Consider the following 16,870-nt stretch of genomic DNA (forward strand, 5'->3'; position numbering starts at 1 on the left):
CTCACTTCTAAGGCAGGTCCTTTGGTAATGGATAACACAATTGATAGTGATGTTGATTCACAAAGAAACTGTTTAGAGCAAGTGTCTGTTATACTCCATAATCTATTACACAAAAGAACATCTGACACCTACCTAAACAAGCCCCACACCTCTGCAGAACATACAAATACCAGCAGAATACTCTGTAGATAATGTTCAGTCAATCCTACTTATCTGAAAATCTTGTGATTATTATTATTCGGTACCATATTACAGAGAGTATTCAATTATTCACATCAGCCCCTGACCCAGTCTAAAATCCCTGATGCACAAACAATAATAAAACCGTATGTTTTTGGAATGTGTCATAAAACCGTAACACACACACGAAACACAGATAAGTGTCCTGGTTGGGCCATAACCAATCTTCTACACTGGGGAATGCAAGTCGGAATGGAACCTGTAAGCAAGACTGTTGACTCCTGAAGCTCAAAGCAGATAGCGCTTCCCAAACGCCATCCAGCTTCAAGGTTTATAAAAGACCCGCACAAACAGTGATTCTACAATCTACACATTATTACAAGAGATACTATGCTTACTTTAGAAAAGAAAAAGAAAGAAAACCACAATTAAAAAAAACGTAACTGACTTTAAAGGAAGTGAGCAACGCTTCTGTTATATGTTTGCAGTCATATTTAAACCAAAAAATATCAGCTAAACAGAGTCTATTGAGTTTTCAGAAAAGCTAAAGCTACACACGAGGGGAATGTAACATCTGGAACTTATTATGTCCTCCTGCAGCCCAGATAATAAATGCAAGCATGCAGAGTATACCGATCTATGTGCAGAATAGCTCTATGTATTGAAGTTAACTAAATCGAACAGTAGATTAAACCCAATATACATCAATTCGTCTTTACTTATTACAGAAAAAGATAACTCAGTATAGAGTAGATCCAATTCGGACAAGTTTGGCCGGTGCGGAGAAAGGATTTGCAGTTTCCAAAACAAATATCAGACACATGTTTTAAACCAATGGAATAACACCCAGCCCAGGAACGTTACATGTTAACATTTCCAATACAGCTGTGCAGGAGGATATAAGACCGCAGGGTAAAGTCTGCAGTAATTCTGCATTTGATTACATTTAACCATAAAAATGACTTTATAAAGGGCTGGAAGACCCATAGAGGGAAGTGTTAATTATTAACACGTGGCGTAGAAACCAATCACACCCAAAATCTGCTAGTGTTTAGCAAATTTATAGACATCTTACAATGAGTACATTTTAAAGACACATCTCACTGAACCATATGTTATTATTATCAGTAGAGACCCCAATGTGTAGAAGATGATTTGCTCCAAAGTTGCTGCTACAACTACAATTTTAGTACAGTTTGACCATGGGGAGGCTCTGTTCTGTTGGAATCAATGGCGTAAACTACACCATCTGGGGAAACACTAGCATTTGACAATCATGCCAAATGCAAAAACGCAAGGGGGGAATTTATTTCCCGTCTGTAAGTCTGTTGGTGGCAGTTAGGTGACACAGGTCTGATGACACTTGCTGGACATCCCCAATACTTTAATTCCTCCGGGGAATGTTTTGTAAAGAATGGCTTCTAGATTTCACTTATCTGTGACAGAATAAGAAAATCTGGAAGTTTAAAAAATATAGTACATTTTCTGTTTAAAGTGAATATGAGAAGTAGTTCGTTACAGTCAAGCAACTGACTAAATCAGGCAAATCTATTAAAAAAAGATGGGGAAAAAAAGCATATTATTTTATACATTTACAAATGTACATCTAAGCACACTTCTCAGAACTAAAGCTGTTGGTGATTGTCTGAGTTTTGTGGAGGAAACTATTTCCATGCACTCTGAACTTCCTGTGTGTAGACATCACTAGTTTGCACTGGTTTTGTCTCCATGACATGCACACTGACAGGCCTGGACAATAGAAACAGATAGAAATAGAAACAGAAACATAAGTGCAGAGCAAATACTGCAGGATAATAGTCTGTTTCAGGCTCTTTTTATGTGGTTTGAATGACGTGGAACGAATGCCCGAATTGTAAAGTAAATGTACTTTTCTGGAGGGAGTCATTTATAAAAAGGGGTTAAAATAGATTATTGTAAACTGAACTTTGCACAGACAGGTGTGGTAAGCCAGAAGAAGAGGACAAAAATGGCATAATAGTGCTTGCTGAAGGTTTTCTGTGCCTAAAGGCTCCCATACACGGTGCGTACTACGAATCGCATTGCAAGAAACATAGTCCATGTCAATGAAGCTGTAAGTAGAATATTTATTAACAAACACAAAACTTTCCAAAGTTGTTAACACAAATAAGACCACACAGATACTCATCTGACAGATTACAGGGCAATTCAATTATCCACTACGTGCGGCGGGTGCCCACATCACAGATAATTACAGCAGCATTGCTCCTCCCTATGTAGGAGCGTTGCTGTACCTGTGTTTCCATGCTGTTGTGAAGGCACATCAGAAACGTGCAATCCCCATAGGTGCTCCACTTAAAGTGCAATCTGATGTGAAAAAGTGATCACAAAATGATGTCATTACAGCAAGACACTTTATTTATGTTTGTATGTTTAAATTAGATAATTATCAGTATTCTCCTTTAAATAATACGATTAACATCACAAGCGAGTTTAATGATGCTCATAGTAACCTATACATGGCAATATGGTAATAACAGATTCCTCTGCAACATATGCTCTAAGTCCCCACTAAGGGATTGTCAAATGCAATTACAATGGAACCCAGTAGGGAGCAACCAGTGTATCATCTTGTAAATGTGGAAAATTGCCAATTAAATGAGATCCTCCGAGATTGTAAAAGCACAAGAGACCAAATGCAGTCCATAACAGGAGGATAACATATGGGCACAAGTACATGTGATTCTCAGTCACTGCGCGGCAGGTATAGAGCAAGGATAACACTATATAGTGTATTAAAGGTCTGCACAGCCACCACAGAAGATATATGGTGAGTAATGATTTGCTTACTATTTATCTTCCCCCAGACTGCTGCCCAAATGGCCACTTTCCTAAGCTAGCAGTGTACAACTCTGCCTTCCCATTGAGTTGATGTAGAATTTTGGTATATAGTATATATAGACGTAATGGGCAACAAGCGTCCCTCTGTGCCTTCACTTGCAGCCCCCAGCTTCTTCTTGCTTTCTTTGTTATAGCTTGTAATACCTGTATAAAATACCTGCCAGTACGTTATTACAGATATAAGTCTCATCTTTGATTAGATGCACTGAAGCTTACAGATCAGCCCATATGGCCCCTGAAGTGTATCAGGCTGCCTAACACTGTTTTAGAGGCAGAGCCAACTATGAGACTGAAGCTGGCCACACACTAGACCAACTTTCATCCAACCACCCAACTAGTTGGCTGGCTGGAATGAAAATCTGGTAACGTATGGGAGTAAATGATGATCAGCAATTTGCTCCTAAATGCCAGAAAACAGATGAAAATGGTCGTCAGACAAGTTTGTTAAATATTTTATGTAAACAATTTGTTCAAACAACAGTTTTTGTCCATTTTCCGGCATTTGGGAGCAAATTGCTGATTGTCATTTGCTTTCCAACCTTACCAGATTTTCATTCCAATTTCCAACCAATCAACTAGTTGGCTGGTTGGATGTAATTTGGTCTAGTGTGTGGCCAGCTTTACTCTGAGACTGAGTAAAAAAACAAAACAAGTAACTTTACACCTTGGCTAAACCATGTTTACACTGAGCACTGGTATCTCAGCAACCAAGATAAAAAGTACATCCCCTTTAAATGATTTATTAAAACCATTTTACATAATAATTATGCCATACTGTATAATGTTTGGTGATTACAGCCTGATTATTATGCTGGTCATTGCAGGTCACGATATGCTTGCTTGGCAGTATCTGGCATAATAATATACGAGCTGGCTGTAAAGTGTATGCCTTCAAGAGGTCAAACCCACAAGCCCTGCTCAACGTATCAGAGTCTTCGCTTACTTTCACCTATTTTTCTTTTTATCACAATAGAATGGACTTTTGTGCAACACATTTAAGGTTATATTTAGGACCCTCGGTAATTTTGCCAAGTAACTAACAGTTATTATAGCCACTATTGGCACCAATAAGAGATGACGAATTGGGACAATTTAATAGTTTACTCATGCTGGGACACTTACTCCAACAAGCAGGTGCTCCTGCAAATACTTAAATCTATTGTCTCACAACAACAAAATATTCCACTTCAGATCGCTGTTCCCATAGAGTACAATGAGACCAGCAGTATTCAGAGGTACATGGGTACACAAGGGATAGCTGCAATTTTTGAAGTTTAACAAAAAGAGACCCTAAAACTGGTCAAATATGCATTCGATGTTTTGGGGTTTATTTGGCTACCATTGAAAATCTAAAAACCCATTGGTGTGGATAAGCCCTTATGTTGGCATCATGCGCTGCAAGATCTGACCAATTATATAGCAGCATGTGATGTATGAAACAAAAGGAAAGCACACTCTTATCGGCTTCAGTCACTTGGTTAATAAATAGCAGACTCACAAATCAAGACCAGAGGGACAACAACCCTTTAGAGGTGTCATTTCTCTTTAATGATAATGTTGCTGTAGTCACACAGAGAAGCATCTGAGCCAGTCACCATATAGAGAGTGTGACAGGCTGTGTGTGATCTGCATTGGGCAGATATGAAATGTCTATTTCCTGGAATTTTGGTGGCAGCAGGAAGCAAAGCAATCCAGTATCAATCTCTAGAACCAGTTAGAGGTCACCCTAGGTCTCAAGCCAATTTTAGAAGCCAATAAATTTCAACAGCTATTGTTAGAAAGAAAAAGATAGGAGCAGTCAAGGCCAGCAATGCACTGTAATGATGTTGAATCACATATTTAAGTCTGAAACAAGTCTGTTTTTAAAGTGTATAGTGACAATCTTACCAATTAGTAAGGAACAGGTTATATGCCAAGTTTCTCTGGAATTTTAAAGGTTTTCTTTTTCTTTATAAAAAGGTGTAAGGTTAATATTTTCTACAAGGGTTAAATGAATAGTTGATATCTTATTCAGATATAAACTGTCCATGTAACAAAAACAGGAGTTAAAAGGAAACAAAAAAAATAGTTGTTATGCACAGTTTGTTTGATCTGTGGTTTAGTATCATTAGCATTGCGTACAGCTTATGTGCGCATTGGGGATGTAGTCAGGAAGCCGACGGTCTAAATGTCAACTGCCGACTTCCCGACTGTCTAATCCCGGCAAGGTACTAATGACCAGGGGCGTAGAGAGCGCTGCCGGTCCTCGGTAAAGAGGGGGGCGTGCCCTAATCGCGTCCCCTTGAAGAAGAAAAAAAACCCAAAAAAATAACATACTTTTGCAGTGCTGGGGAGGGGGCGCTGTGAGCCCCTCAGCCCGACACAAAGTCATGGGGGGGGGTCGCGATCAGTATGATCGCTCCCCCCCTCAGGCACTGGAGCTTGCAGTGGCTGCTGCTTAGTAGCTGCGAGCAATCTTCCACTGCATCCCGGCACACGCTGTGTGATGGGTTGATGCGAGGGAGGGAGGAGGGAGGAAGGGCGGCGCAGGGCCTCTCTGGAAGCCCGGCCAAATTGTACCCGCTCCCCACCCCCCCTCTCGGCACCCCTGCTAATGACAGGCGTAGAAAACCCAATGCCTGTCATTTGACCTACGCCAGGAGCCCGACACCCGGCATACTGAACGAAGGTAAGCCGGGCGCAAACAGCAGTGCGCGGGGGGGGGGAGGGTTAGGTTTTAGGGCTCCCGGGGGGACTTAGGGTTAAACACCCCCCTGGGAGGGTTAGGTTTAGGCTAGGGGAAGGGGGGGGTTAGGGTTAGGCACCCCCCCGGGAGACTTAGGTTTAGGCTGCGGGGAAGAGGGGGTTAGGTTTAGGCACTAGGGGGGAGGTTAGGCACCCCTAAGGGAGGGTTAGGTTAGGGAATTAGATTAGCGATACTAACCGATCAGGATCTTCACCCCTGCCGGGCTTCCGCTGTTGGGATTTGAACTGCCGGCGGTAATACCTACTACACCCGTGCATTGTGTAACTATTACATGCACACTGCATACAGATTACATCAATAAATGATTCTGTATATAGAAACCATATTAGTGTTCCCGCTAGGTTGTTTTAGCGGGGTGCCACGCCCTGTCCGAATTTAAAGGGGCAAAATGCGTCCTGCCCTTTTTAGCGGTGCCCCGCTAAAACAGCCTGCCCTGTGCCTCCCTTACCCATGAGCGTAGTGTCCTGCGGGTGGGAAAAGTTGCAGTGACCGATCTCCGCCCCAAGAATAAACGCACTGAAACTTTTCACCGTGAGGGGAGAGCTTGAGGGAATCCCAGCACCTCTGTAAGTGCTGGGCACGCCCCCAAGTGTGACTAATTGGGGCGTGTCATAAGGACACGCCTCCCACCTTGTTCGGCCGCGTTGTCTTTTCGGGAGTGCGCGCACAAATGACACATACAGAGACTCTCTACCCACAGTCTAGCAGGCACACTCTATATTATTCATATATCAAGTTAGAGCAGAATAGTAACGGATGTTTGAAACAAATTTCCAACAGATATAGGGCCGGATTCAATTAGCCGCGATAAAACGAAAACTGTTCGCTGGAGAAGTTTTCACCATACGCGCCACCTTTTTGTTGCGACCTTTTCACTTATTTTTGCAATGCGCACTCACATTTTTCACCCTATCCAATTACAAAACACGCAAAAACACATTTTGGGGAAATCAGTCTGTACCCCATAAAAAGCCTAAATGACATAGGAAACCAAAATCGAAAAGTGTATTACTAGCCCTAATAAAAGTATTTTGGGTTCTTAAATTGGGTGAAATGGCTATTATATGCATATTTGCATAAAAGTGTGGAAAACTGATAAAACGCCATATTTTTTTTTAGAAAATAATTACTGAAGTAAAACTGGGGGTACATTAAAATGGGTGCAAGTATATTTAGGTGTCTTTAAAGTGCTGTTTCAAAAAAAAAAAAGTTAATAATACACCTGATGTAGCCACCTGCAATCCTAAAAACGTATGTCCCATCCATACAGCCCCCCCAAAATACCTGACCCAGTACTTTAAACACATGTTTCAACACTTTTTAAATTTTCACCCTAAAAAGACATGTCACTATTAGGGAGAATTAAGTTAAGTAAAAAAATATTTTTGCCTCATGGGGCCCATCCATCAGCGATGGACTGCCGCGATCCCGCGATGCTGCAACCGCAGATTGCCGCGATCGCAGAAATCCAACATGTTGGATTTTCCCGATTTGATGATCGCGATCTAAAAATGATCGCGATCGTCAAATCGCCGACATTTAACATGGAAATTGTCGATGGTGGGAGGTCGGCGTTTCCACCCGGAAACGTCGGCACTTCCCATCACATCGCTGGATCGCAAAATCCAAGGTCTGATGTATGGCCACCTTTAGCCATTAGGGGGTGTCCAAAGGGTTCTGAACCTGTGTTGAACTAGGTAATTGATGAGACAGGTGTTTCAGCACAGGTGGCTGCAATCATAAGTTAAGAGGGAAGTCCAGGAGCAGAGCATTTTGTACCTAATTTGAACGGGTCATGTTGGAGGGTTTGTAGTGTCTGTGGTAGAACTACTGGCAGGAAATTTGCTGTGCGAGGGAATATAGGGCTCACCTCAGCTTCACAACTTCATATCATATCTACTTCTGATAAGCGCCTGAAATGTCGCTGGGTCATGGCTAGACTATATAAATGTTTGAACTCATGCAAGCAATAGCTTTGAATGAAGCATCCCTGTGTATTTTCGCAGTGTTGTATGCATCTTAAGATGAGTCCGCTTATGCGTGCACAGAATATGCACCTGGTATGCTACAAGTCATCATCATCAACTATCTGCACCTGCTGTATACAAGGCACAAAATATGCCCCCATCTTTACTCCAGGTCTGTACAGCCTGCACTGGAGCGCTCCCATCACACCCCAGTTACACCTCTTCGGTAATAATGATGTACGACTCTGCAGCACACTTAGCTCCTCTCCCAGAAGGTGTGGGAGACTCACAACTCTTTTCAGTAGTCCCCCGTATCACCAGAAAAATAGGTGGATCTGCCAGGGCAACTCAGTAATGAAGTGGGTGGGTAGGATGGGGAGATGAGACTGGGAATTGTGGGTCTGTGCGGGTGGGGCTAAAATTATGTAAATGCTTCCTCGCAAATCCGCGATTCACTGCATTTTGCCATGACAGGAACGGGGCTTAATGCCGTGAGAGTAAGACCCCGTCCCCCCGTAGTGGCCAGTTGCAAAACAGTCTCACATTTGCATAGGATAATTTTCTGAACATGCGCATGACTAGTTTATGCAAGATGCAGAAGGGCGTGCGTTCAATCTGCATCAGCCCCAGAGTTATGTATTGCACTGTCCTGTCTTACTAATAACATCTTTTAGCGAACTTTAAGACCCTTAAAAAATATGCTCTTTTCAAAATACAGACATGGACGACAATTTAAAATGTTTAAACACGACCTCCTCTAGACAAATGACCAAATTATCTGAGGAACATGACTACCCTATGGAAAAACAGCAAAACATATCTAAAAATAAATTAAAAAAGAAATATAAATCATCGCCAATGGGTAAATCAAATCAAGCAAGGCTGTGATAGATGAGAAAAGACATGTTATTTATGAAACAGTCACTCACTAAGGATACATGTATGCAGCAGACAAGCGTAACCTGTGAAGATGTAACCTTAGCTACAAGCAGAAGGTGTATCACTCAGCTGCATGACGGCTGACAAATGACCTGTTACGGTGAGAAAATTATACTGTTAAGAGGCCCTAGTGAGGTATTACTTTAATAATTACGTTTACATGGCATGAAAGACAACATTAAATCTAATTGGGAAGATGATTTATTAACCTAACCCCTAATTACATCTGGGATAGCAGTGTTCTGGAAGCACTCTACATGTCCAATTAAATTAGCTAACCGTAACATAAATTTCACATTTGCATCCACGTTCACATTTTTTTTCTTCTTCTATTTAACAGGTCTGAAAATGTGAACCGGTCACTGTCTGCCAATTCTACAAAAACGTGGTGCCTCACAGTTCATAGATGACACGAGTTCCTAGTGAACAGACAGGCTGCAGCTTATTATTGCAGCACACAAAATGGCTGCCTCCATTCTGTAGGTGAGGAACAGCTTATACCAGTGGTTCCCAAACTGTGTGTCGTGGCACCCTGGGGTGCCTCAGGACACTTGCAGGTGTGCCTCAGGTTGGTAGTCCAACAGCAAGTCAAAATATTTATGGTCAATGTAATGTAAATATGTGGACAAACAGAAGCTTAAACCTGTCCACAACCACATTATTGACCCTAAGGATGACAGGTAAGCACAAATTACTTAATTTTACTACTTTACTAATTTTTTTCTGAATTTCTCAATAACAAACATTTGACTGAGGGGTGCCGTGAAACCAATGCGGTTACTCTAGGGCGTCATGATTCAAAAAAGTTTGGGAACCTCTGGCTTATACCATAAAACAGCTTTAAACATGCTAAGGCATTATTTAATCAGCTAGTGCCCTCTGATTAGAACAGTGGCTTGATGTAAAATAAACTAGGTTCGTCTCTTTGAAGTTTAATAAACTTAAAGCATCAGTGGATGGTGATTATTACTAAAACTTAAAATACGGCTCCTGTATCCTTGGAAACAGCTGGTCTAATTCATTCACACTTTAATCATTTATCCTTGTCAGTTGGAACAGAAAATTAATTGTATGAATGGGCTTGACTCTGGTTTGTATGGTTTATATTATACTTTCAGCTGATGTGATCACTAGAGTAAATGTGTAAAGGTGCGTATCCACTTGCAGATCTTGGAACAACAGTAAGTTTACAGTTGTTCCTCTTCCCCTGTAGTGCCTACACTGAATGATATGTCGTTCAGTGCAGACACCCTCCCTCATCCCTGAACATGCTCAATCTGTCATTATCGGCAGATTGACCAGCATGTTCAGGCGATGATTCATGTCGACAAACGACCAGCGGAAGCGCGCATAGCTCGTCGTTTGACATTTTCATGCCCGATTTGTGCACGATTAATGACCGATTGAACGATAACTCTGTCATTATTGCTTAATCGCTATGTTTAATCGGCAAGTGGATACGCGGCTTAATAGTGCAAGCAGGCTTTTGCGCTCTATTATCAATCTACAACTCGCAGAAGCACGCGGGCGGAACTTACACACTATAGCGTGTTTTTTATGCGCTACAAGCAGTAAGAGACCTAGTTTTGAAAAACAGAGAGGGTCCTGTAGGGCGCTCTGTGACTGATGACCTATATGATCTGTGCGCGCTACAGCATATAGCAATCCTGCAATAGTCGCCTGCAGTGTCTCGCCATCCAATTGCTACCTGAGACCTCTCTCTCTGCACGCTGATCTGCAGTTTGAATCCATCTCTCAAGGCTCTGCATCCTCCTCCCTGGGCTCAGAATCCAGCTCGCCCCTCTCACAAGGCTCTGCAACCCATCTCTTCGGCCTTTGCACACCTTCCCTGCCAGCCACCCTGTGACTCTCCCGGCTGCAGCAGCATTGTTGCCCCTATCATGTCGGTGGTGCCAGGCTTCTCCAGCGGCCTAGGGCGGTGAACTCATGCCATCGTGCCTCCATCCCCAACTAATCAGCCAGCAGGCTCTCCACATGCAGGAGGACAGAGAGGTGGACACTGCCTGCCCCCAGCACTGCCCAAACTGCTGCCTGCCCTTACCACCTCTCTATCCCCAGCACAGCCTGACCTTACCCCCCTCTACCCCCTCCCTGCCCCAACTGCTACCTGCCTAAACCCCCAGCTCCACCCCAACTGCTGCATGACCCACCACTGCCCAAACTGCCACCTGCCTCCACTACCAGCACTGTCCCAACTGCTGCCTGCCCTTACCCCGCCAGCACTGCATCTGTTAGCTACGTGGGGCTATGTGTGATCAAGGATATGTATTTATATGCATTATCAGTACTGAAAATATGAGTGTGACTTCCCATAGTGTACAATATGTATAGGGCACATGGGGAGCACAAAGGGATAAAATGTGATGGGATACAGGAAGAGTGGAGCAGGACCTCAATTGTTTTATAAATTGAGGGATCTCTGGGACCCACATATTTTATCACTCAGAGCAATCACTGTATCGGTCTGATACTCCAGGCTTATTAAATTAAGTTATAGGCACAAGCATGTGATCATTCATTGCAACTAGCCATATTCTGTCATGTTCTGAGTGCAGTTTAGAAAATGAAAGCAGACATCTTATTGTTAAGGGCTAGAGCATATTACTGTATATTGCACCAATTTATTAGTAAGCCATAGTGACAATGGGCCTGAATCAGAATTAAACGCTATTAGACTTAACGCTGGCCGTCGGCACCCATTCCCCACCCCCAAACTGCCGCAGAATGTCAATCATGCTGCAGCTTAGGGCTACTGCGACCATAGACAATCTGGTTTGTGTAGAACTCTGAATCAGGTCCAGTAACAAAGAACCTGGCATTTTTTAATTAATGGAGAAAACAGAAAGGATATAGGTACCTGAAGGATTTCATTCAATCCGAAACGTGTTGCATGGACGTTGGACTGCTCAGTGGAGGGAATCGTCACCTGCTACCCAGATCTAGTATAATCGCTATTTCTCCTTCTCGTTTCTATATTTTCTAATTCAAGGCTATGGCACTAGGCAATAAGCGGCCCCCCAGCTGTTGTTGAACTACAAATCCCATCATGCCTTGCAACAGTTTTATCATGGCCTAATAGCAAAACTGTGACAGGGCATGCTCGGATGTATAGTTCTACAACATCTGGGGGGGGGGCCGCCTATTGCCCACCCCTACACTAGGCTAAAGGAATTATTTTATGAAAAATCGAGCACATACACATACTTGGCATAGCACTGACAATGCACAGGTAGAACCAATAATGGATAAGTCTAGGCAGATATCAAAGGGCCAATCTATTATAGGGTAACACCGAACAGTTGTAGGGCAAAGGGACAAAGACCAACACAGCAGGGATAAAACACATTAAAAATCCTGATTTTATCACTAGTGACAATTATACAATAATGCAGCTATAGAATACTATCAGGCAGAAATACCATGTCAGACAAATATTCTATTTAAGTACTGTATCTACACACATTCCTGCACGCAAGAACGTTCCACTAGTAATGAGGTACTGTTTAGTGTATGAATGGCTTAAACCCAAACTCCAGACACAAAACAGATAAACTCCACATCTGTAAGAGATCATTTTACTCTTCCCTAAGACGGGATACCGGAATAGGAAGTCGCATGCACAGATGCTACTGCAGGTGCCGAATGACGAAACAATGTAATTGGCTCCATGGTAAGTCACATATGTAGTGGCGTATCTATAATGGGTACAGTGTGTGCGGGGCACACGGGCCCCCGGGTCCAGGGAGGCCCCGCACTGCACACTCTGCACCCATATTATTTTAAACTTACCTGTCCGTGGTCCCGTGGCGGGCGTCTCCCGGTGTTCTGCGCATGCGCAGTAGACTCCAGGCACACTCTAGTGCCACTGGGAAGAGAGGAGGGGGCTCCGCACGGGGTGTGCACACTGGCCCCCTCCTCTCTTAAGACACCCCTGCACATATGCACAGTAAATTGCAATTGCTTTCCTAATATAAAAGTTTTAATACTAGGTGAACAGCACAGAAAGTCATGTACAGTTGTATACTCATACACTGAGTGTCTTTACGCTACGCATTGCCAGATGTTAGGTGCGACTGAGACGCGTAACGTACAGTATATTTCTTTAAAGTTTGTGTCACATCGCAAAAGCTGCTCACAGTGTACTAGTGATGCTGGGCTGAGACAAACGGCACAGGAATTGGTTTTACTCACGTACAAAGTCACAGATGAAATACAACGGATCTTAGCAAGAGGAAAAACCTGCAGCAGCTCCTATCCGAGCCCTTTTTACACAGCTAGTCGCACACAGATGTACAAATGCCCAGGGCCGCCAAGAGCCAAGGCGGGCCCCGGTAATAGGAGGCGTGGCCTAATCTAGGGAGGCGTGGCCACGCCCCCTTGCCGGAAAAAAATAAATAAAAAAGATTTGCAGCGGCGGGGATGGGGGCGCTCCGAGCCCCCTCAGCCTGGCGCAAAGCCAGGGGGGGGCGCGATCAGTGTGATCGCTCCCCCACACAGGCATAGGAGACTGCTGTGGCTGCTGCTCAGCTACCACGGGCAGTCTCCAACTGCAGCTCAGCACACGCTGTGTGCTGGGCTGCTGTGAGGGAGGGGGGGGTGCGTCGGACCCGGGTCCCCGCCGGGCCCCTCAGGAAGCCCAGGCCCGTGTAATATGTACCCACTCCCCCCCACTCTCGGCACCCCTGCAAATGCCGCAAACCTCAGTGGTCAGTATACCAGTAGTTTTAATTATGTAAATAAGATGCATATATTGAGTGAAAAAGACGCTCGGTACAGCCTAGTCATTCTGTACCTGGCGCTCTGAGAGGGGATATTGGCACGACTTGCGCCACAGTATAAAAGGGACACATCTCTATGAGATAGCAGTCGCAGAACTATAGGATAGTAATGATAGGAAGATTGCACTTGTAAATCTATTTTATGAAAACACAATATTCTATATTTTGATAAAAAACAACATGCTTTCTTAATCTGATTATACTCTGTAGTATTTTAATGATCATACCATGTCAAAATGCATCCATACATTGGGCCGGATTCAGATTTGGGAATAGAATAAGATAGAGCAAGTGACTGTGGCATCTTGGTAAAACCATGCTGTACTGCAGGTGAGGCAGATGTAAAGCTGGGTACACAGACGATATTTTGCCCAATCCGACGGATCAGGCCGACATATCGTCAAAAAGGTCTAATGTGTACCCACTATGTCGGCCGTTGCGCGCTCCTGCAGGGTCACCAGCCACATTGCCAGGTTGTCCCTACATGCAGCTCAATCCGACAATGCGACTGAAGACCCCATGCAGCAGGATGTGGCAGGGGCCAACATATCGGGCGGTCGGTCACCGGATCGTCTAATGTTTCACGTCTAAAGGTATATCTTCCAAACGTTGTTAAACTAAAGCTGGGTACACACCTATGCAATAATCTGGCCAATCACCTGACATTGGCTGAACAGCCCGATGATTGCATAGGTATGTATGCATGGAGGAGTGTTAGCCAATAAACGGTTTTAAACTGTCTGATCGGGAGGTCACATCCTATGAGCTGCTTAAAAATGTATATGTCTGACCTCCCGATTCCATCAAAGAAAGCACATACTAAGCTAAAAATAGCTGAGTGGATACGGGATGCACATTGATGAGATAATCGCTGCGAGGATCAGAGTGTTTATCTGACCTGCACAGTGATCTGCAGAGTGTGTACCAGGTTTATGCTGGATACACACTGGCAGATATATTGGCTGATCAATTGATCGGCTAATATATCAGGTGTCTGACTGCCAGTGTGTACCAGCGATATGTCTGTGAATGATGACGTTCACAGACATATCACGTCGGCTCTGCCGCTCTGCCAATGGCAGATACATCTGTCCGTCGTGCAGTGTGTATGGGCGGTCTACACTTGCAGCAGAAACCGGGGGAGGGGGTCGCGTCACGACCCCCGGCCATCGGGACCAGCAGCCGGGAGAAAAGATTCAGTGTGTATGAACAACCATCATCTGCAGATATATCTGTCAGGTGTGTACCCAGCTTTAAGGTGAATATCAAATTTGCTCCCAAATGCTGGAAAACAGACAAAAAGAGTCGGTCAGTTGGTTAAATGAAACTGACTCAACCAACTTGTCTGAATTACCATTTTTGTCCATTTTCCAGCGTTTGATCTCGTACATTACCAGATTGCCTACTAGTTGGCTGGTTGGAATGGTTGATTTGTGGTCATTATGGTGTGAAAACCCTGCATTAATGAAATCACTCTTTGTAAACATTTCCAGGGCAATTAGTATTGAACATATTTTTGCCAACGATACACCGCATCTCAGGCTTGTTAAAGTAATTCTACATCAGGCACATGTTCTGTACAGCAGCAGTGTGGTAACTGTTCCACGTGCCTATTCATCAATAAATTGGAGGGTGTGTTTATTCATAAAATACCTACACTGGCTTGGTTGCTTGTTAATATTACCCCTTTTACACCGATCTAAAAATCCTGGGTTGATGCACGTGAACGTGCATCAACTCAGGATTTTTATCGGTGTAAACGGATCAACCCAGGTCCAGTGACACGGGGATCCGACCCGGCTGGATTGCAGGGTTGAGCACGGGTCATTCCCATGTCACCCAAAGAGGTAAACGTCGTGGCCCAGTTCACGATGACCCAGGTTGCGCCGCATGCTGCCTGATTGGCCAGCTTCAGTGGCGCTTGGAGATTACATCATCTCCAAGCGTCCACTGCCGGGCCAACCAGAACGGATCAGCGCACCCCACCCGCCCTCCGTGCCTCCGGACCACTTCGGAGTAAGGTAAGGTCGTGGAGGGGGGAGGTATCTCCCAGCACTGACCTGCGCTGGAGAGCTGGGTCAGTGCTGACACGGCTCCGGTGTGAACGGTGCCGACCCGGCACCGCAGTGTAAAAGGGGGTCTGTCCCGGTCTGATCCGGGTTGGAAACGTGTTTCAAATCCCGGGTCAGACCCGAGACTTTGGTGTAAAAGGGGAATATGTGAATGTAACAAACAAAATGCCTCCATTTTTTTTTTTTGGATTGCTTTGGTATGTCTAATTGGTTTTCACAGTAAAGATGAATGAATGAATGAATGAATGAATGGGAAAGCCACAGATTTATATAAGGACAGTAATTTCCGTTCTATGAACATTGCTGTGGATATGAACTTTGCATCCTTATTCACAATAACTCGAAGAAAGAAGCGATTCCTCATTCTGAAACATAAACGTCAAGGAATTTACTTCTCACACCTTCTGCAGGGGAGTGTTTTATGTTTTCAGGTTCCAGGTCTAGGAAATAATAATTTTGCTACATCTGATGTGCAGTTTACACTTTAATCTACTGCCTGGCACATCTTATAAGAACAGCTTCAATAAAGGGACCATTGCACAGATCAATCCTTTAACTATATCAACTAAATTTCAGCAAATAATGGACGGTTCATGAAGGTAAATTGTTGTGTTTTTGGATGCTGTAGCCTTAGCTAAAATGACAGCAAGTTCAGCTAATTTCTTAGTTGTCCTAAAAGTGCAATCTGGTACTCCCCAAACAGGAGTAGTATGCACCAGAACATGCCCACTAATTATACACTGTGGTAATGCAGTGCATCTAAATCTACCCTTTGTAAAGGAGGATTGGCAGAGGGTTTTTGTACTCATAATTTTTGTCCAGTGATGTCTAAAATGTCCTAATTGACCATGAAAATAGCACAACATAAATCAGAGAGTGCACCGGTTATAGGTAACTATCAAGATGGGTTAGTCTTCTAAATGTGTGCTAACAGTTTGCAAGCTTTTCGCATGGTATGTAAGAAACCACATGCACCTACCCAGCTGCCTCATGTCCGGGTACTCATGGGGACGCCGATGCTTTGTGCTGGCACATGTTGATCAAGAGAGGTGCCAAGAAAAATGGCATTGCCTCCTGTGAGATGTATTGGGAGGACTATGAGTGAGATTTATATAATTATATATATATATATATATATATATATATAAATCCAAAGTAAGAGGGCACACTTTCTATAATCGTTGAAAAACACGATGTCTTTTTAATTTTTATTAAAGATTAAAACATCTTCATCACCACCCAGTGTAACTTGAATTTAAATCCTGTTGGTAGTGCCATTAGACAATA

General features: G+C 43.7%; 1 protein-coding gene across 2 annotated transcripts in view; it reads right to left on the minus strand.

Moving 5' to 3' along the window:
* Nucleotides 1-16,870, minus strand: part of SGMS1 (sphingomyelin synthase 1) — a 302,954-nt gene that overhangs the window by 232,987 nt on the left and 53,097 nt on the right. The window lies entirely within an intron of this gene.

The sequence above is a fragment of the Taudactylus pleione genome, unplaced genomic scaffold (genome assembly GCF_031769625.1).
Source record: "Taudactylus pleione unplaced genomic scaffold, aTauple2 ptg001745l, whole genome shotgun sequence".
NCBI lineage: Eukaryota > Metazoa > Chordata > Amphibia > Anura > Myobatrachidae > Taudactylus > Taudactylus pleione.